Source organism: Phyllobates terribilis, unplaced genomic scaffold (assembly GCF_046119375.1).
Source record: "Phyllobates terribilis strain yellow unplaced genomic scaffold, ASM4611937v1 Scaffold_3__8_contigs__length_932513732, whole genome shotgun sequence".
Taxonomy (NCBI): Eukaryota; Metazoa; Chordata; class Amphibia; order Anura; family Dendrobatidae; genus Phyllobates; species Phyllobates terribilis.
Window position 1 is genome coordinate 856,576,107 of NW_027362763.1, and position 15,878 is coordinate 856,591,984.

A 15,878-nucleotide genomic window follows, 5' to 3' on the forward strand; every position below is an offset into this window, starting at 1 on the left:
GGGCTTTCAGTGGGAGACTGAATCCTGTGGTTGGTTGGGAGGTGGCCCTCATTTGAATATTGTGGCCATGGACGGCCCCCTTCTGGGGAGCTGGAAGTGTAAGTGACGCTCTGGCAGCAGGATGGACCAGAACATGGAGCAGCCTATGGAAGATGATGGGCTGTCGCCCGGCTGGCTGTGTGTTGCCCTTTTTGTTTTTCCATCCCCAAAGGCCGCAGCCTCTTCTAGGTGGTCTCCCTGGGCCAAGGGAGGGCTGCGGCCATGGCGGTAGGTCGGGAGGAGGCCCTTGCCCAGTATACTCTGGCTTCTCTTCAGAACGTAAAAATCTTTCGCCTTTTACTAAAGATTTCCGTGGAGAGGAGCAAAACTGAGTTTTGTGGCAACTTTTGCATGCTCCAGCTTGCTGGGGCTTCCTTCATTTGGTTGAACAACAGAATGAGTGGGGGGTGGGCTTTCAGTGGGAGACTGAATCCTGTGGTTGGTTGGGAGGTGGCCCTCATTTGAATATTGTGGCCATGGACGGCCCCCTTCTGGGGAGCTGGAAGTGTAAGTGACGCTCTGGCAGCAGGATGGACCAGACCATGGAGCAGCCTATGGAAGATTATGGGCTGTCGCCCGGCTGGCTGTGTGTTGCCCTTTTTGTTTTTCCATCCCCAAAGGCCGCAGCCTCTTCTAGGTGGTCTCCCTGGGCCAAGGGAGGGCTGCGGCCATGGCGGTAGGTCGGGAGGAGGCCCTTGCCCAGTATACTCTGGCTTCTCTTCAGAACGTAAAAATCTTTCGCCTTTTACTAAAGATTTCCGTGGAGAGGAGCAAAACTGAGTTTTGTGGCAATTTTTGCATGCTCCAGCTTGCTGGGGCTTCCTTCGTTTGGTTGAACAACAGAATGGGTGGGGGGTGGGCTTTCAGTGGGAGACTGAATCCTGTGGTTGGTTGGGAGGTGGCCCTCATTTGAATATTGTGGCCATGGACGGCCCCCTTCTGGGGAGCTGGAAGTGTAAGTGACGCTCTGGCAGCAGGATGGACCAGAACATGGAGCAGCCTATGGAAGATGATGGGCTGTCGCCCGGCTGGCTGTGTGTTGCCCTTTTTGTTTTTCCATCCCCAAAGGCCGCAGCCTCTTCTAGGTGGTCTCCCTGGGCCAAGGGAGGGCTGCAGCCATGGCGGTAGGTCTGGAGGAGGCCCTTGCCCAGTATACTCTGGCTTCTCTTCAGAACCTAAAAATCTTTCGCCTTTTACTAAAGATTTCCGTGGAGAGGAGCAAAACTGAGTTTTGTGGCAATTTTTGCATGCTCCAGCTTGTTGGGGCTTCCTTCATTTGGTTGAACAACAGAATGAGTGGGGGGTGGGCTTTCAGTGGGAGACTGAATCCTGTGGTTGGTTGGGAGGTGGCCCTCATTTGAATATTGTGGCCATGGACGGCCCCCTTCTGGGGAGCTGGAAGTGTAAGTGACGCTCTGGCAGCAGGATGAACCAGAACATGGAGCAGCCTATGGAAAATGATGGGCTGTCGCCCGGCTGGCTGTGTGTTGCCCTTTTTGTTTTTCCATCCCCAAAGGCCGCAGCCTCTTCTAGGTGGTCTCCCTGGGCCAAGGGTGGGCTGCGGCCATGGCGGTAGGTCGGGAGGAGGCCCTTGCCCAGTATACTCTGGCTTCTCTTCAGAACGTAAAAATCTTTCGCCTTTTAGTAAAGATTTCCGTGGAGAGGAGCAAAACTGAGTTTTGTGGCAATGTTTGCATGCTCCAGCTTGCTGGGGCTTCCTTCATTTGGTTGAACAACAGAATGAGTGGGGGGGTGGGCTTTCAGTGGGAGACTGAATCCTGTGGTTGGTTGGGAGGTGGCTCTCATTTGAATATTGTGGCCATGGACGGCCCCCTTCTGGGGAGCTGGAAGTGTAAGTGACGCTCTGGCAGCAGGATGGACAAGAACATGGAGCAGCCTATGGAAGATGATGGGCTGTCGCCCGGCTGGCTGTGTGTTGCCCTTTTTGTTTTTCCATCCCCAAAGGCCGCAGCCTCTTCTAGGTGGTCTCCCTGGGCCAAGGGAGGGCTGCGGCCATGGCGGTAGGTCGGGAGGAGGCCCTTGCCCAGTATACTCTGGCTTCTCTTCAGAACGTAAAAATCTTTCGCCTTTTACTAAAGATTTCTGTGGAGAGGAGCAAAACTGAGTTTTGTGGCAATTTTTGCATGCTCCAGCTTGCTGGGGCTTCCTTCATTTGGTTGAACAACAGAATGAGTGGGGGGTGGGCTTTCAGTGGGAGACTGAATCCTGTGGTTGGTTGGGAGGTGGCCCTCATTTGAATATTGTGACCATGGACGGCCCCCTTCTGGGGAGCTGGAAGTGTAAGTGACGCTCTGGCAGCAGGATGGACCAGAACATGGAGCAGCCTATGGAAGATGATGGGCTGTCGCCCGGCTGGCTGTGTGTTTCCCTTTTTGTTTTTCCATCCCCAAAGGCCGCAGCCTCTTCTAGGTGGTCTCCCTGGGCCAAGGGAGGGCTGCGGCCATGGCGGTAGGTCGGGAGGAGGCCCTTGCCCAGTATACTCTGGCTTCTCTTCAGAACGTAAAAATCTTTCGCCTTTTACTAAAGATTTCCGTGGAGAGGAGCAAAACTGAGTTTTTTGCATGCTCCAGCTTGCTGGGGCTTCCTTCATTTGGTTGAACAACAGAATGAGTGGGGGGTGGGCTTTCAGTGGGAGACTGAATCCTGTGGTTGGTTGGGAGGTGGCCCTCATTTGAATATTGTGGCCATGGACGGCCCCCTTCTGGGGAGCTGGAAGTGTAAGTGACGCTCTGGCAGCAGGATGAACCAGAACATGGAGCAGCCTATGGAAAATGATGGGCTGTCGCCCGGCTGGCTGTGTGTTGCCCTTTTTGTTTTTCCATCCCCAAAGGCCGCAGCCTCTTCTAGGTGGTCTCCCTGGGCCAAGGGAGGGCTGCGGCCATGGCGGTAGGTCGGGAGGAGGCCCTTGCCCAGTATACTCTGGCTTCTCTTCAGAACGTAAAAATCTTTCGCCTTTTACTAAAGATTTCCGTGGAGAGGAGCAAAACTGAGTTTTGTGGCAATTTTTGCATGCTCCAGCTTGCTGGGGCTTCCTTCATTTGGTTGAACAACAGAATGAGTGGGGGGTGGGCTTTCAGTGGGAGACTGAATCCTGTGGTTGGTTGGGAGGTGGCTCTCATTTGAATATTGTGGCCATGGACGGTCTCCTTCTGGGGAGCTGGAAGTGTAAGTGACGCTCTGGCAGCAGGATGGACCAGAACATGGAGCAGCCTATGGAAGATGATGGGCTGTCGCCCGGCTGGCTGTGTGTTGCCCTTTTTGTTTTTCCATCCCCAAAGGCCGCAGCCTCTTCTAGGTGGTCTCCCTGGGCCAAGGGAGGGCTGCGGCCATGGCGGTAGGTCGGGAGGAGGCCCTTGCCCAGTATACTCTGGCTTCTCTTCAGAACGTAAAAATCTTTCGCCTTTTACTAAAGATTTCCGTGGAGAGGAGCAAAACTGAGTTTTGTGGCAATTTTTGCATGCTCCAGCTTGCTGGGGCTTAGAATCATAGAATCATAGAATGGTAGAGTTGGAAGGGACCTCCTGGGTCATCTGGTCCAACCCCCTGCTCAAAGCAGGATTCACTAGATCATCTCAGACAGATGTCTGTCCAGCCTCTGTTTGAAGACGTCCATTGAAGGGGAACTCACCACCTCTCGTGGCAGCCTGTTCCACTCATTAATCACCCTAACTGTCAAAAAGTTTTTTCTAATATCTAATCTGTGTCTCCTCCCATTTAGTTTCATCCCATTGCTTCTAGTCTTTCCTTGTGCAAATGAGAATAAAGATGATCCTTCTACAATGTGACAGCCCTTGACATATTTGTAGACAGCTATTAAGTCTCCTCTCAGTCTTCTTTTTTGCAAGCTAAACATTCCCAAATCCTGCAACCGTTCCTCATAGGACATGGTTTGCAGACCAGTCACCATTCTGGTCGCTCTTCTCTGAACTTGTTCCAGTTTGTCGATGTCTTTTTTAAAATGTGGTGCCCAAAACTGTACACAGTATTCCAGATGAGGTCTGACCAAAGAGGAGTAAAGACCGATAATGACTTCACGTGATCTAGACTGTATGCTTCTGTTAATACATCCCAGAATTGTATTCTTCCTTCATTTGGTTGAACAACAGAATGAGTGGGGGGTGGGCTTTCAGTGGGAGACTGAATCCTGTGGTTGGTTGGGAGGTGGCCCTCATTTGAATATTGTGGCCATGGACGGCCCCCTTCTGGGGAGCTGGAAGTGTAAGTGACGCTCTGGCAGCAGGATGGACCAGAACATGGAGCAGCCTATGGAAGATGATGGGCTGTCGCCCGGCTGGCTGTGTGTTGCCCTTTTTGTTTTTCCATCCCCAAAGGCCGCAGCCTCTTCTAGGTGGTCTCCCTGGGCCAAGGGAGGGCTGCGGCCATGGCGGTAGGTCGGGAGGAGGCCCTTGCCCAGTATACTCTGGCTTCTCTTCAGAACGTAAAAATCTTTCGCCTTTTACTAAAGATTTCCGTGGAGAGGAGCAAAACTGAGTTTTGTGGCAATTTTTGCATGCTCCAGCTTGCTGGGGCTTCCTTCATTTGGTTGAACAACAGAATGAGTGGGGGGTGGGCTTTCAGTGGGAGACTGAATCCTGTGGTTGGTTGGGAGGTGGCCCTCATTTGAATATTGTGGCCATGGACGGCCCCCTTCTGGGGAGCTGGAAGTGTAAGTGACGCTCTGGCAGCAGGATGGACCAGAACATGGAGCAGCCTATGGAAGATGATGGGCTGTCGCCCGGCTGGCTGTGTGTTGCCCTTTTTGTTTTTCCATCCCCAAAGGCCGCAGCCTCTTCTAGGTGGTCTCCCTGGGCCAAGGGAGGGCTGCGGCCATGGCGGTAGGTCGGGAGGAGGCCCTTGCCCAGTATACTCTGGCTTCTCTTCAGAACGTAAAAATCTTTCGCCTTTTACTAAAGATTTCCGTGGAGAGGAGCAAAACTGAGTTTTGTGGCAATTTTTGCATGCTCCAGCTTGCTGGGGCTTCCTTCATTTGGTTGAACAACAGAATGAGTGGGGGGTGGGCTTTCAGTGGGAGACTGAATCCTGTGGTTGGTTGGGAGGTGGCCCTCATTTGAATATTGTGGCCATGGACGGCCCCCTTCTGGGGAGCTGGAAGTGTAAGTGACGCTCTGGCAGCAGGATGGACCAGAACATGGAGCAGCCTATGGAAGATGATGGGCTGTCGCCCGGCTGGCTGTGTGTTGCCCTTTTTGTTTTTCCATCCCCAAAGGCCGCAGCCTCTTCTAGGTGGTCTCCCTGGGCCAAGGGAGGGCTGCGGCCATGGCGGTAGGTCGGGAGGAGGCCCTTGCCCAGTATACTCTGGCTTCTCTTCAGAACGTAAAAATCTTTCGCCTTTTACTAAAGATTTCCGTGGAGAGGAGCAAAACTGAGTTTTGTGGCAATTTTTGCATGCTCCAGCTTGCTGGGGCTTCCTTCATTTGGTTGAACAACAGAATGAGTGGGGGGTGGGCTTTCAGTGGGAGACTGAATCCTGTGGTTGGTTGGGAGGTGGCCCTCATTTGAATATTGTGGCCATGGACGGCCCCCTTCTGGGGAGCTGGAAGTGTAAGTGACGCTCTGGCAGCAGGATGGACCAGAACATGGAGCAGCCTATGGAAGATGATGGGCTGTCGCCCGGCTGGCTGTGTGTTGCCCTTTTTGTTTTTCCATCCCCAAAGGCCGCAGCCTCTTCTAGGTGGTCTCCCTGGGCCAAGGGAGGGCTGCGGCCATGGCGGTAGGTCGGGAGGAGGCCCTTGCCCAGTATACTCTGGCTTCTCTTCAGAACGTAAAAATCTTTCGCCTTTTACTAAAGATTTCTGTGGAGAGGAGCAAAACTGAGTTTTGTGGCAATTTTTGCATGCTCCAGCTTGCTGGGGCTTCCTTCATTTGGTTGAACAACAGAATGAGTGGGGGGTGGGCTTTCAGTGGGAGACTGAATCCTGTGGTTGGTTGGGAGGTGGCCCTCATTTGAATATTGTGGCCATGGACGGCCCCCTTCTGGGGAGCTGGAAGTGTAAGTGACGCTCTGGCAGCAGGATGGACCAGAACATGGAGCAGCCTATGGAAGATGATGGGCTGTCGCCCGGCTGGCTGTGTGTTGCCCTTTTTGTTTTTCCATCCCCAAAGGCCGCAGCCTCTTCTAGGTGGTCTCCCTGGGCCAAGGGAGGGCTGCGGCCATGGCGGTAGGTCGGGAGGAGGCCCTTGCCCAGTATACTCTGGCTTCTCTTCAGAACGTAAAAATCTTTCGCCTTTTACTAAAGATTTCCGTGGAGAGGAGCAAAACTGAGTTTTGTGGCAATTTTTGCATGCTCCAGCTTGCTGGGGCTTCCTTCATTTGGTTGAACAACAGAATGAGTGGGGGGTGGGCTTTCAGTGGGAGACTGAATCCTGTGGTTGGTTGGGAGGTGGCCCTCATTTGAATATTGTGGCCATGGACGGCCCCCTTCTGGGGAGCTGGAAGTGTAAGTGACGCTCTGGCAGCAGGATGGACCAGAACATGGAGCAGCCTATGGAAGATGATGGGCTGTCGCCCGGCTGGCTGTGTGTTGCCCTTTTTGTTTTTCCATCCCCAAAGGCCGCAGCCTCTTCTAGGTGGTCTCCCTGGGCCAAGGGAGGGCTGCGGCCATGGCGGTAGGTCGGGAGGAGGCCCTTGCCCAGTATACTCTGGCTTCTCTTCAGAACGTAAAAATCTTTCGCCTTTTACTAAAGATTTCCGTGGAGAGGAGCAAAACTGAGTTTTGTGGCAATTTTTGCATGCTCCAGCTTGCTGGGGCTTCCTTCATTTGGTTGAACAACAGAATGAGTGGGGGGTGGGCTTTCAGTGGGAGACTGAATCCTGTGGTTGGTTGGGAGGTGGCCCTCATTTGAATATTGTGGCCATGGACGGCCCCCTTCTGGGGAGCTGGAAGTGTAAGTGACGCTCTGGCAGCAGGATGGACCAGAACATGGAGCAGCCTATGGAAGATGATGGGCTGTCGCCCGGCTGGCTGTGTGTTGCCCTTTTTGTTTTTCCATCCCCAAAGGCCGCAGCCTCTTCTAGGTGGTCTCCCTGGGCCAAGGGAGGGCTGCGGCCATGGCGGTAGGTCGGGAGGAGGCCCTTGCCCAGTATACTCTGGCTTCTCTTCAGAACGTAAAAATCTTTCGCCTTTTACTAAAGATTTCTGTGGAGAGGAGCAAAACTGAGTTTTGTGGCAATTTTTGCATGCTCCAGCTTGCTGGGGCTTCCTTCATTTGGTTGAACAACAGAATGAGTGGGGGGTGGGCTTTCAGTGGGAGACTGAATCCTGTGGTTGGTTGGGAGGTGGCCCTCATTTGAATATTGTGGCCATGGACGGCCCCCTTCTGGGGAGCTGGAAGTGTAAGTGTCGCTCTGGCAGCAGGATGGACCAGAACATGGAGCAGCCTATGGAAGATGATGGGCTGTCGCCCGGCTGGCTGTGTGTTGCCCTTTTTGTTTTTCCATCCCCAAAGGCCGCAGCCTCTTCTAGGTGGTCTCCCTGGGCCAAGGGAGGGCTGCGGCCATGGCGGTAGGTCGGGAGGAGGCCCTTGCCCAGTATACTCTGGCTTCTCTTCAGAATGTAAAAATCTTTCGCCTTTTACTAAAGATTTCCGTGGAGAGGAGCAAAACTGAGTTTTGTGGCAATTTTTGCATGCTCCAGCTTGCTGGGGCTTCCTTCATTTGGTTGAACAACAGAATGAGTGGGGGGTGGGCTTTCAGTGGGAGACTGAATCCTGTGGTTGGTTGGGAGGTGGCCCTCATTTGAATATTGTGGCCATGGACGGCCCCCTTCTGGGGAGCTGGAAGTGTAAGTGACGCTCTGGCAGCAGGATGGACCAGAACATGGAGCAGCCTATGGAAGATGATGGGCTGTCGCCCGGCTGGCTGTGTGTTGCCCTTTTTGTTTTTCCATCCCCAAAGGCCGCAGCCTCTTCTAGGTGGTCTCCCTGGGCCAAGGGAGGGCTGCGGCCATGGCGGTAGGTCGGGAGGAGGCCCTTGCCCAGTATACTCTGGCTTCTCTTCAGAACGTAAAAATCTTTCGCCTTTTACTAAAGATTTCCGTGGAGAGGAGCAAAACTGAGTTTTGTGGCAATTTTTGCATGCTCCAGCTTGCTGGGGCTTGCTTCATTGATTGAACAACAGAATGAGTGGGGGTTGGGCTTTCAGTGGGAGACTGAATCCTGTGGTTGGTTGGGAGGTGGCCCTCATTTGAATATTGTGGCCATGGATGGCCCCCTTCTGGGGAGCTGGAAGTGTAAGTGACGCTCTGGCAGCAGGATGGACCAGAACATGGAGCAGCCTATGGAAGATGATGGGCTGTCGCCCGGCTGGCTGTGTGTTGCCCTTTTTGTTTTTCCATCCCCAAAGGCCGCAGCCTCTTCTAGGTGGTCTCCCTGGGCCAAGGGAGGGCTGCGGCCATGGCGGTAGGTCGGGAGGAGGCCCTTGCCCAGTATACTCTGGCTTCTCTTCAGAACGTAAAAATCTTTCGCCTTTTACTAAAGATTTCCGTGGAGAGGAGCAAAACTGAGTTTTGTGGCAATTTTTGCATGCTCCAGCTTGCTGGGGCTTCCTTCATTTGGTTGAACAACAGAATGAGTGGGGGGGTGGGCTTTCAGTGGGAGACTGAATCCTGTGGTTGGTTGGGAGGTGGCCATCATTTGAATATTGTGGCCATGGATGGCCCCCTTCTGGGGAGCTGGAAGTGTAAGTGACGCTCTGGCAGCAGGATGGACCAGAACATGGAGCAGCCTATGGAAGATGATGGGCTGTCGCCCGGCTGGCTGTGTGTTGCCCTTTTTGTTTTTCCATCCCCAAAGGCCGCAGCCTCTTCTAGGTGGTCTCCCTGGGCCAAGGGAGGGCTGCGGCCATGGCGGTAGGTCGGGAGGAGGCCCTTGCCCAGTATACTCTGGCTTCTCTTCAGAACGTAAAAATCTTTCGCCTTTTACTAAAGATTTCCGTGGAGAGGAGCAAAACTGAGTTTTGTGGCAATTTTTGCATGCTCCAGCTTGCTGGGGCTTCCTTCATTTGGTTGAACAACAGAATGAGTGGGGGGTGGGCTTTCAGTGGGAGACTGAATCCTGTGGTTGGTTGGGAGGTGGCCCTCATTTGAATATTGTGGCCATGGACGGCCCCCTTCTGGGGAGCTGGAAGTGTAAGTGACGCTCTGGCAGCAGGATGGACCAGAACATGGAGCAGCCTATGGAAGATGATGGGCTGTCGCCCGGCTGGCTGTGTGTTGCCCTTTTTGTTTTTCCATCCCCAAAGGCCGCAGCCTCTTCTAGGTGGTCTCCCTGGGCCAAGGGAGGGCTGCGGCCATGGCGGTAGGTCGGGAGGAGGCCCTTGCCCAGTATACTCTGGCTTCTCTTCAGAACGTAAAAATCTTTCGCCTTTTACTAAAGATTTCCGTGGAGAGGAGCAAAACTGAGTTTTGTGGCAATTTTTGCATGCTCCAGCTTGCTGGGGCTTCCTTCATTTGGTTGAACAACAGAATGAGTGGGGGGTGGGCTTTCAGTGGGAGACTGAATCATGTGGTTGGTTGGGAGGTGGCCCTCATTTGAATATTGTGGCCATGGACGGCCCCCTTCTGGGGAGCTGGAAGTGTAAGTGACGCTCTGGCAGCAGGATGGACCAGAACATGGAGCAGCCTATGGAAGATGATGGGCTGTTGCCCGGCTGGCTGTGTGTTGCCCTTTTTGTTTTTCCATCCCCAAAGGCCGCAGCCTCTTCTAGGTGGTCTCCCTGGGCCAAGGGAGGGCTGCGGCCATGGCGGTAGGTCGGGAGGAGGCCCTTGCCCAGTATACTCTGGCTTCTCTTCAGAACGTAAAAATTTTTCGCCTTTTACTAAAGATTTCCGTGGAGAGGAGCAAAACTGAGTTTTGTGGCAATTTTTGCATGCTCCAGCTTGCTGGGGCTTCCTTCATTTGGTTGAACAACAGAATGAGTGGGGGGTGGGCTTTCAGTGGGAGACTGAATCCTGTGGTTGGTTGGGATGTGGCCCTCATTTGAATATTGTGGCCATGGACGGCCCCCTTCTGGGGAGCTGGAAGTGTAAGTGACGCTCTGGCAGCAGGATGGACCAGAACATGGAGCAGCCTATGGAAGATGATGGGCTGTCGCCCGGCTGGCTGTGTGTTGCCCTTTTTGTTTTTCCATCCCCAAAGGCCGCAGCCTCTTCTAGGTGGTCTCCCTGGGCCAAGGGAGGGCTGCGGCCATGGCGGTAGGTCGGGAGGAGGCCCTTGCCCAGTATACTCTGGCTTTTCTTCAGAATGTAAAAATCTTTCGCCTTTTACTAAAGATTTCCATGGAGAGGAGCAAAACAGAGTTTTGTGGCAATTTTTGCATGCTCCAGCTTGCTGGGGCTTCCTTCATTTGGTTGAACAACAGAATGAGTGGGGGGTGGGCTTTCAGTGGGAGACTGAATCCTGTGGTTGGTTGGGAGGTGGTCCTCATTTGAATATTGTGGCCATGGATGGCCCCCTTCTGGGGAGTTGGAAGTGTAAGTGACGCTCTGGCAGCAGGATGGACCAGAACATGGAGCAGCCTATGGAAGATGATGGGCTGTCGCCCGGCTGGCTGTGTGTTGCCCTTTTTGTTTTTCCATCCCCAAAGGCCGCAGCCTCTTCTAGGTGGTCTCCCTGGGCCAAGGGAGGGCTGCGGCCATGGCGGTAGGTCGGGAGGAGGCCCTTGCCCAGTATACTCTGGCTTCTCTTCAGAACGTAAAAATTTTTCGCCTTTTACTAAAGATTTCCGTGGAGAGGAGCAAAACTGAGTTTTGTGGCAATTTTTGCATGCTCCAGCTTGCTGGGGCTTCCTTCATTTGGTTGAACAACAGAATGAGTGGGGGGTGGGCTTTCAGTGGGAGACTGAATCCTGTGGTTGGTTGGGATGTGGCCCTCATTTGAATATTGTGGCCATGGACGGCCCCCTTCTGGGGAGCTGGAAGTGTAAGTGACGCTCTGGCAGCAGGATGGACCAGAACATGGAGCAGCCTATGGAAGATGATGGGCTGTCGCCCGGCTGGCTGTGTGTTGCCCTTTTTGTTTTTCCATCCCCAAAGGCCGCAGCCTCTTCTAGGTGGTCTCCCTGGGCCAAGGGAGGGCTGCGGCCATGGCGGTAGGTCGGGAGGAGGCCCTTGCCCAGTATACTCTGGCTTCTCTTCAGAATGTAAAAATCTTTCGCCTTTTACTAAAGATTTCCATGGAGAGGAGCAAAACAGAGTTTTGTGGCAATTTTTGCATGCTCCAGCTTGCTGGGGCTTCCTTCATTTGGTTGAACAACAGAATGAGTGGGGGGTGGGCTTTCAGTGGGAGACTGAATCCTGTGGTTGGTTGGGAGGTGGTCCTCATTTGAATATTGTGGCCATGGATGGCCCCCTTCTGGGGAGTTGGAAGTGTAAGTGACGCTCTGGCAGCAGGATGGACCAGAACATGGAGCAGCCTATGGAAGATGATGGGCTGTCGCCCGGCTGGCTGTGTGTTGCCCTTTTTGTTTTTCCATCCCCAAAGGCCGCAGCCTCTTCTAGGTGGTCTCCCTGGGCCAAGGGAGGGCTGCGGCCATGGCGGTAGGTCGGGAGGAGGCCCTTGCCCAGTATACTCTGGCTTTTCTCCAGAACGTAAAAATCTTTCGCCTTTTACTAAAGATTTCCGTGGAGAGGAGCAAAACTGAGTTTTGTGGCAATTTTTGCATGCTCCAGCTTGCTGGGGCTTCCTTCATTTGGTTGAACAACAGAATGAGTGGGGGGTGGGCTTTCAGTGGGAGACTGAATCCTGTGGTTGGTTGGGAGGTGGCCCTCATTTGAATATTGTGGCCATGGACGTCCCCCTTCTGGGGAGCTGGAAGTGTAAGTGACGCTCTGGCAGCAGGATGGACCAGAACATGGAGCAGCCTACGGAAGATGATGGGCTGTCGCCCGGCTGGCTGTGTGTTTCCATTTTTGTTTTTCCATCCCCAAAGGCCGCAGCCTCTTCTAGGAGGTCTCCCTGGGCCAAGGGAGGGCTGCGGCCATGGCGGTAGGTCGGGAGGAGGCCCTTGCCCAGTATACTCTGGCTTCTCTTCAGAACGTAAAAATCTTTCGCCTTTTACTAAAGATTTCCGTGGAGAGGAGCAAAACTGAGTTTTGTGGCAATTTTTGCATGCTCCAGCTTGCTGGGGCTTCCTTCATTTGGTTGAACAACAGAATGAGTGGGGGGTGGGCTTTCAGTGGGAGACTGAATCCTGTGGTTGGTTGGGAGGTGGCCCTCATTTGAATATTGTGGCCATGGACGGCCCCCTTCTGGGGAGCTGGAAGTGTAAGTGACGCTCTGGCAGCAGGATGGACCAGAACATGGAGCAGCCTATGGAAGATGATGGGCTGTCGCCCGGCTGGCTGTGTGTTGCCCTTTTTGTTTTTCCATCCCCAAAGGCCGCAGCCTCTTCTAGGTGGTCTCCCTGGGCCAAGGGAGGGCTGCGGCCATGGCGGTAGGTCGGGAGGAGGCCCTTGCCCAGTATACTCTGGCTTCTCTTCAGAACGTAAAAATCTTTCGCCTTTTACTAAAGATTTCCGTGGAGAGGAGCAAAACTGAGTTTTGTGGCAATTTTTGCATGCTCCAGCTTGCTGGGGCTTCCTTCATTTGGTTGAACAACAGAATGAGTGGGGGGTGGGCTTTCAGTGGGAGACTGAATCCTGTGGTTGGTTGGGAGGTGGCCCTCATTTGAATATTGTGGCCATGGACGGCCCCCTTCTGGGGAGCTGGAAGTGTAAGTGACGCTCTGGCAGCAGGATGGACCAGAACATGGAGCAGCCTATGGAAGATGATGGGCTGTCGCCCGGCTGGCTGTGTGTTGCCCTTTTTGATTTTCCATCCCCAAAGGCCGCAGCCTCTTCTAGGTGGTCTCCCTGGGCCAAGGGAGGGCTGCGGCCATGGCGGTAGGTCGGGAGGAGGCCCTTGCCCAGTATACTCTGGCTTCTCTCCAGAATGTAAAAATCTTTCGCCTTTTACTAAAGATTTCCGTGGAGAGGAGCAAAACTGAGTTTTGTGGCAATTTTTGCATGCTCCAGCTTGCTGGAGCTTCCTTCATTTGGTTGAACAACAGAATGAGTGGGGGGTGGGCTTTCAGTGGGAGACTGAATCCTGTGGTTGGTTGGGAGGTGGTCCTCATTTGAATATTGTGGCCATGGACGTCCCCCTTCTGGGGAGCTGGAAGTGTAAGTGACGCTCTGGCAGCAGGATGGACCAGAACATGGAGCAGCCTATGGAAGATGATGGGCTGTCGCCCGGCTGGCTGTGTGTTTCCATTTTTGTTTTTCAATCCCCAAAGGCCGCAGCCTCTTCTAGGAGGTCTCCCTGGGCCAAGGGAGGGCTGCGGCCATGGCGGTAGGTCGGGAGGAGGCCCTTGCCCAGTATACTCTGGCTTCTCTTCAGAACGTAAAAATCTTTCGCCTTTTACTAAAGATTTCCGTGGAGAGGAGCAAAACTGAGTTTTGTGGCAATTTTTGCATGCTCCAGCTTGCTGGGGCTTCCTTCATTTGGTTGAACAACAGAATGAGTGGGGGGTGGGCTTTCAGTGGGAGACTGAATCCTGTGGTTGGTTGGGAGGTGGCCCTCATTTGAATATTGTGGCCATGGACGGCCCCCTTCTGGGGAGCTGGAAGTGTAAGTGACGCTCTGGCAGCAGGATGGACCAGAACATGGAGCAGCCTATGGAAGATGATGGGCTGTCGCCCGGCTGGCTGTGTGTTGCCCTTTTTGTTTTTCCATCCCCAAAGGCCGCAGCCTCTTCTAGGTGGTCTCCCTGGGCCAAGGGAGGGCTGCGGCCATGGCGGTAGGTCGGGAGGAGGCCCTTGCCCAGTATACTCTGGCTTCTCTTCAGAACGTAAAAATCTTTCGCCTTTTACTAAAGATTTCCGTGGAGAGGAGCAAAACTGAGTTTTGTGGCAATTTTTGCATGCTCCAGCTTGCTGGGGCTTCCTTCATTTGGTTGAACAACAGAATGAGTGGGGGGTGGGCTTTCAGTGGGAGACTGAATCCTGTGGTTGGTTGGGAGGTGGCCCTCATTTGAATATTGTGGCCATGGACGGCCCCCTTCTGGGGAGCTGGAAGTGTAAGTGACGCTCTGGCAGCAGGATGGACCAGAACATGGAGCAGCCTATGGAAGATGATGGGCTGTCGCCCGGCTGGCTGTGTGTTGCCCTTTTTGATTTTCCATCCCCAAAGGCCGCAGCCTCTTCTAGGTGGTCTCCCTGGGCCAAGGGAGGGCTGCGGCCATGGCGGTAGGTCGGGAGGAGGCCCTTGCCCAGTATACTCTGGCTTCTCTTCAGAACGTAAAAATCTTTCGCCTTTTACTAAAGATTTCCGTGGAGAGGAGCAAAACTGAGTTTTGTGGCAATTTTTGCATGCTCCAGCTTGCTGGGGCTTCCTTCATTTGGTTGAACAACAGAATGAGTGGGGGGTGGGCTTTCAGTGGGAGACTGAATCCTGTGGTTGGTTGGGAGGTGGCCCTCATTTGAATATTGTGGCCATGGACGGCCCCCTTCTGGGGAGCTGGAAGTGTAAGTGAGGCTCTGGCAGCAGGATGGACCAGAACATGGAGCAGCCTATGGAAGATGATGGGCTGTCGCCCGGCTGGCTGTGTGTTGCCCTTTTTGTTTTTCCATCCCCAAAGGCCGCAGCCTCTTCTAGGTGGTCTCCCTGGGCCAAGGGAGGGCTGCGGCCATGGCGGTAGGTCGGGAGGAGGCCCTTGCCCAGTATACTCTGGCTTCTCTTCAGAACGTAAAAATCTTTCGCCTTTTACTAAAGATTTCCGTGGAGAGGAGCAAAACTGAGTTTTGTGGCAATTTTTGCATGCTCCAGCTTGCTGGGGCTTCCTTCATTTGGTTGAACAACAGAATGAGTGGGGGGTGGGCTTTCAGTGGGAGACTGAATCCTGTGGTTGGTTGGGAGGTGGCCCTCATTTGAATATTGTGGCCATGGACGGCCCCTTTCTGGGGAGCTGGAAGTGTAAGTGATGCTCTGGCAGCAGGATGGACCAGAACATGGAGCAGCCTATGGAAGATGATGGGCTGTCGCCCGGCTGGCTGTGTGTTGCCCTTTTTGTTTTTCCATCCCCAAAGGCCGCAGCCTCTTCTAGGTGGTCTCCCTGGGCCAAGGGAGGGCTACGGCCATGGCGGTAGGTCGGGAGGAGGCCCTTGCCCAGTATACTCTGTCTTCTCTTTAGAGCGTAAAAATCTTTCGCCTTTTACTAAAGATTTCCGTGGAGAGGAGCAAAACTGAGTTTTGTGGCAATTTTTGCATGCTCCAGCTTGTTGGGGCTTCCTTCATTTGGTTGAACAACAGAATGAGTGGGGGGGTGGGCTTTCAGTGGGAGACTGAATCCTGTGGTTGGTTGGGAGGTGGCCCTCATTTGAATATTGTGGCCATGGACGGCCCCCTTCTGGGGAGCTGGAAGTGTAAGTGACGCTCTGGCAGCAGGATGGACCAGAACATGGAGCAGCCTATGGAAGATGATGGGCTGTCGCCCGGCTGGCTGTGTGTTGCCCTTTTTGATTTTCCATCCCCAAAGGCCGCAGCCTCTTCTAGGTGGTCTCCCTGGGCCAAGGGAGGGCTGCGGCCATGGCGGTAGGTCGGGAGGAGGCCCTTGCCCAGTATACTCTGGCTTCTCTTCAGAACGTAAAAATCTTTCGCCTTTTACTAAAGATTTCCGTGGAGAGGAGCAAAACTGAGTTTTGTGGCAATTTTTGCATGCTCCAGCTTGCTGGGGCTTCCTTCATTTGGTTGAACAACAGAATGAGTGGGGGGTGGGCTTTCAGTGGGAGACTGAATCCTGTGGTTGGTTGGGAGGTGGCCCT

The 15,878-nt window shown here is 53.7% G+C and overlaps 33 non-coding genes and 1 pseudogene across 33 annotated transcripts; all 34 read left to right on the top strand.

Annotated features, from left to right (window-relative positions):
- Positions 1-295: 295 nt before the first annotated feature.
- On the top strand, positions 296-411 carry LOC141259971 (U5 spliceosomal RNA). The gene has a single exon (XR_012318735.1). It is a non-coding gene; the product is annotated as a U5 spliceosomal RNA (small nuclear RNA).
- A 332-nt stretch (positions 412-743) lies between these two features.
- On the top strand, positions 744-859 carry LOC141260700 (U5 spliceosomal RNA). The gene has a single exon (XR_012319423.1). It is a non-coding gene; the product is annotated as a U5 spliceosomal RNA (small nuclear RNA).
- Positions 860-1,191: 332 nt separating this feature from the next.
- Positions 1,192-1,307, top strand: LOC141259998 (U5 spliceosomal RNA). Its single transcript, XR_012318761.1, has one exon. It is a non-coding gene; the product is annotated as a U5 spliceosomal RNA (small nuclear RNA).
- Positions 1,308-1,639: 332 nt separating this feature from the next.
- Positions 1,640-1,755, top strand: LOC141260477 (U5 spliceosomal RNA). The gene has a single exon (XR_012319228.1). It is a non-coding gene; the product is annotated as a U5 spliceosomal RNA (small nuclear RNA).
- Positions 1,756-2,088: 333 nt separating this feature from the next.
- On the top strand, positions 2,089-2,204 carry LOC141260026 (U5 spliceosomal RNA). Its single transcript, XR_012318788.1, has one exon. It is a non-coding gene; the product is annotated as a U5 spliceosomal RNA (small nuclear RNA).
- A 332-nt stretch (positions 2,205-2,536) lies between these two features.
- LOC141260564 (U5 spliceosomal RNA) lies at positions 2,537-2,642 on the top strand (annotated as a pseudogene).
- A 332-nt stretch (positions 2,643-2,974) lies between these two features.
- On the top strand, positions 2,975-3,090 carry LOC141260702 (U5 spliceosomal RNA). Its single transcript, XR_012319424.1, has one exon. It is a non-coding gene; the product is annotated as a U5 spliceosomal RNA (small nuclear RNA).
- A 332-nt stretch (positions 3,091-3,422) lies between these two features.
- On the top strand, positions 3,423-3,538 carry LOC141260703 (U5 spliceosomal RNA). Its single transcript, XR_012319425.1, has one exon. It is a non-coding gene; the product is annotated as a U5 spliceosomal RNA (small nuclear RNA).
- A 937-nt stretch (positions 3,539-4,475) lies between these two features.
- Positions 4,476-4,591, top strand: LOC141260704 (U5 spliceosomal RNA). The gene has a single exon (XR_012319426.1). It is a non-coding gene; the product is annotated as a U5 spliceosomal RNA (small nuclear RNA).
- A 332-nt stretch (positions 4,592-4,923) lies between these two features.
- LOC141260705 (U5 spliceosomal RNA) lies at positions 4,924-5,039 on the top strand. Its single transcript, XR_012319427.1, has one exon. It is a non-coding gene; the product is annotated as a U5 spliceosomal RNA (small nuclear RNA).
- A 332-nt stretch (positions 5,040-5,371) lies between these two features.
- LOC141260706 (U5 spliceosomal RNA) lies at positions 5,372-5,487 on the top strand. Its single transcript, XR_012319428.1, has one exon. It is a non-coding gene; the product is annotated as a U5 spliceosomal RNA (small nuclear RNA).
- A 332-nt stretch (positions 5,488-5,819) lies between these two features.
- On the top strand, positions 5,820-5,935 carry LOC141260027 (U5 spliceosomal RNA). Its single transcript, XR_012318789.1, has one exon. It is a non-coding gene; the product is annotated as a U5 spliceosomal RNA (small nuclear RNA).
- Positions 5,936-6,267: 332 nt separating this feature from the next.
- LOC141260707 (U5 spliceosomal RNA) lies at positions 6,268-6,383 on the top strand. Its single transcript, XR_012319429.1, has one exon. It is a non-coding gene; the product is annotated as a U5 spliceosomal RNA (small nuclear RNA).
- A 332-nt stretch (positions 6,384-6,715) lies between these two features.
- LOC141260708 (U5 spliceosomal RNA) lies at positions 6,716-6,831 on the top strand. Its single transcript, XR_012319430.1, has one exon. It is a non-coding gene; the product is annotated as a U5 spliceosomal RNA (small nuclear RNA).
- A 332-nt stretch (positions 6,832-7,163) lies between these two features.
- On the top strand, positions 7,164-7,279 carry LOC141260028 (U5 spliceosomal RNA). The gene has a single exon (XR_012318790.1). It is a non-coding gene; the product is annotated as a U5 spliceosomal RNA (small nuclear RNA).
- Positions 7,280-7,611: 332 nt separating this feature from the next.
- LOC141259805 (U5 spliceosomal RNA) lies at positions 7,612-7,727 on the top strand. The gene has a single exon (XR_012318573.1). It is a non-coding gene; the product is annotated as a U5 spliceosomal RNA (small nuclear RNA).
- A 332-nt stretch (positions 7,728-8,059) lies between these two features.
- Positions 8,060-8,175, top strand: LOC141260709 (U5 spliceosomal RNA). Its single transcript, XR_012319431.1, has one exon. It is a non-coding gene; the product is annotated as a U5 spliceosomal RNA (small nuclear RNA).
- Positions 8,176-8,506: 331 nt separating this feature from the next.
- LOC141260710 (U5 spliceosomal RNA) lies at positions 8,507-8,622 on the top strand. Its single transcript, XR_012319432.1, has one exon. It is a non-coding gene; the product is annotated as a U5 spliceosomal RNA (small nuclear RNA).
- Positions 8,623-8,955: 333 nt separating this feature from the next.
- Positions 8,956-9,071, top strand: LOC141260711 (U5 spliceosomal RNA). Its single transcript, XR_012319433.1, has one exon. It is a non-coding gene; the product is annotated as a U5 spliceosomal RNA (small nuclear RNA).
- Positions 9,072-9,403: 332 nt separating this feature from the next.
- Positions 9,404-9,519, top strand: LOC141260713 (U5 spliceosomal RNA). The gene has a single exon (XR_012319434.1). It is a non-coding gene; the product is annotated as a U5 spliceosomal RNA (small nuclear RNA).
- A 332-nt stretch (positions 9,520-9,851) lies between these two features.
- LOC141259754 (U5 spliceosomal RNA) lies at positions 9,852-9,967 on the top strand. The gene has a single exon (XR_012318524.1). It is a non-coding gene; the product is annotated as a U5 spliceosomal RNA (small nuclear RNA).
- A 332-nt stretch (positions 9,968-10,299) lies between these two features.
- Positions 10,300-10,415, top strand: LOC141260404 (U5 spliceosomal RNA). The gene has a single exon (XR_012319158.1). It is a non-coding gene; the product is annotated as a U5 spliceosomal RNA (small nuclear RNA).
- Positions 10,416-10,747: 332 nt separating this feature from the next.
- On the top strand, positions 10,748-10,863 carry LOC141259755 (U5 spliceosomal RNA). Its single transcript, XR_012318525.1, has one exon. It is a non-coding gene; the product is annotated as a U5 spliceosomal RNA (small nuclear RNA).
- Positions 10,864-11,195: 332 nt separating this feature from the next.
- Positions 11,196-11,311, top strand: LOC141260253 (U5 spliceosomal RNA). Its single transcript, XR_012319011.1, has one exon. It is a non-coding gene; the product is annotated as a U5 spliceosomal RNA (small nuclear RNA).
- Positions 11,312-11,643: 332 nt separating this feature from the next.
- LOC141259785 (U5 spliceosomal RNA) lies at positions 11,644-11,759 on the top strand. The gene has a single exon (XR_012318553.1). It is a non-coding gene; the product is annotated as a U5 spliceosomal RNA (small nuclear RNA).
- Positions 11,760-12,091: 332 nt separating this feature from the next.
- LOC141260714 (U5 spliceosomal RNA) lies at positions 12,092-12,207 on the top strand. The gene has a single exon (XR_012319435.1). It is a non-coding gene; the product is annotated as a U5 spliceosomal RNA (small nuclear RNA).
- A 332-nt stretch (positions 12,208-12,539) lies between these two features.
- LOC141260715 (U5 spliceosomal RNA) lies at positions 12,540-12,655 on the top strand. The gene has a single exon (XR_012319436.1). It is a non-coding gene; the product is annotated as a U5 spliceosomal RNA (small nuclear RNA).
- Positions 12,656-12,987: 332 nt separating this feature from the next.
- LOC141261069 (U5 spliceosomal RNA) lies at positions 12,988-13,103 on the top strand. The gene has a single exon (XR_012319778.1). It is a non-coding gene; the product is annotated as a U5 spliceosomal RNA (small nuclear RNA).
- A 332-nt stretch (positions 13,104-13,435) lies between these two features.
- On the top strand, positions 13,436-13,551 carry LOC141260716 (U5 spliceosomal RNA). Its single transcript, XR_012319437.1, has one exon. It is a non-coding gene; the product is annotated as a U5 spliceosomal RNA (small nuclear RNA).
- Positions 13,552-13,883: 332 nt separating this feature from the next.
- On the top strand, positions 13,884-13,999 carry LOC141260717 (U5 spliceosomal RNA). The gene has a single exon (XR_012319438.1). It is a non-coding gene; the product is annotated as a U5 spliceosomal RNA (small nuclear RNA).
- A 332-nt stretch (positions 14,000-14,331) lies between these two features.
- Positions 14,332-14,447, top strand: LOC141260718 (U5 spliceosomal RNA). The gene has a single exon (XR_012319439.1). It is a non-coding gene; the product is annotated as a U5 spliceosomal RNA (small nuclear RNA).
- A 332-nt stretch (positions 14,448-14,779) lies between these two features.
- On the top strand, positions 14,780-14,895 carry LOC141260719 (U5 spliceosomal RNA). The gene has a single exon (XR_012319440.1). It is a non-coding gene; the product is annotated as a U5 spliceosomal RNA (small nuclear RNA).
- Positions 14,896-15,227: 332 nt separating this feature from the next.
- On the top strand, positions 15,228-15,343 carry LOC141260225 (U5 spliceosomal RNA). Its single transcript, XR_012318984.1, has one exon. It is a non-coding gene; the product is annotated as a U5 spliceosomal RNA (small nuclear RNA).
- Positions 15,344-15,676: 333 nt separating this feature from the next.
- On the top strand, positions 15,677-15,792 carry LOC141260720 (U5 spliceosomal RNA). Its single transcript, XR_012319441.1, has one exon. It is a non-coding gene; the product is annotated as a U5 spliceosomal RNA (small nuclear RNA).
- The last annotated feature ends 86 nt before the right edge of the window (positions 15,793-15,878 follow it).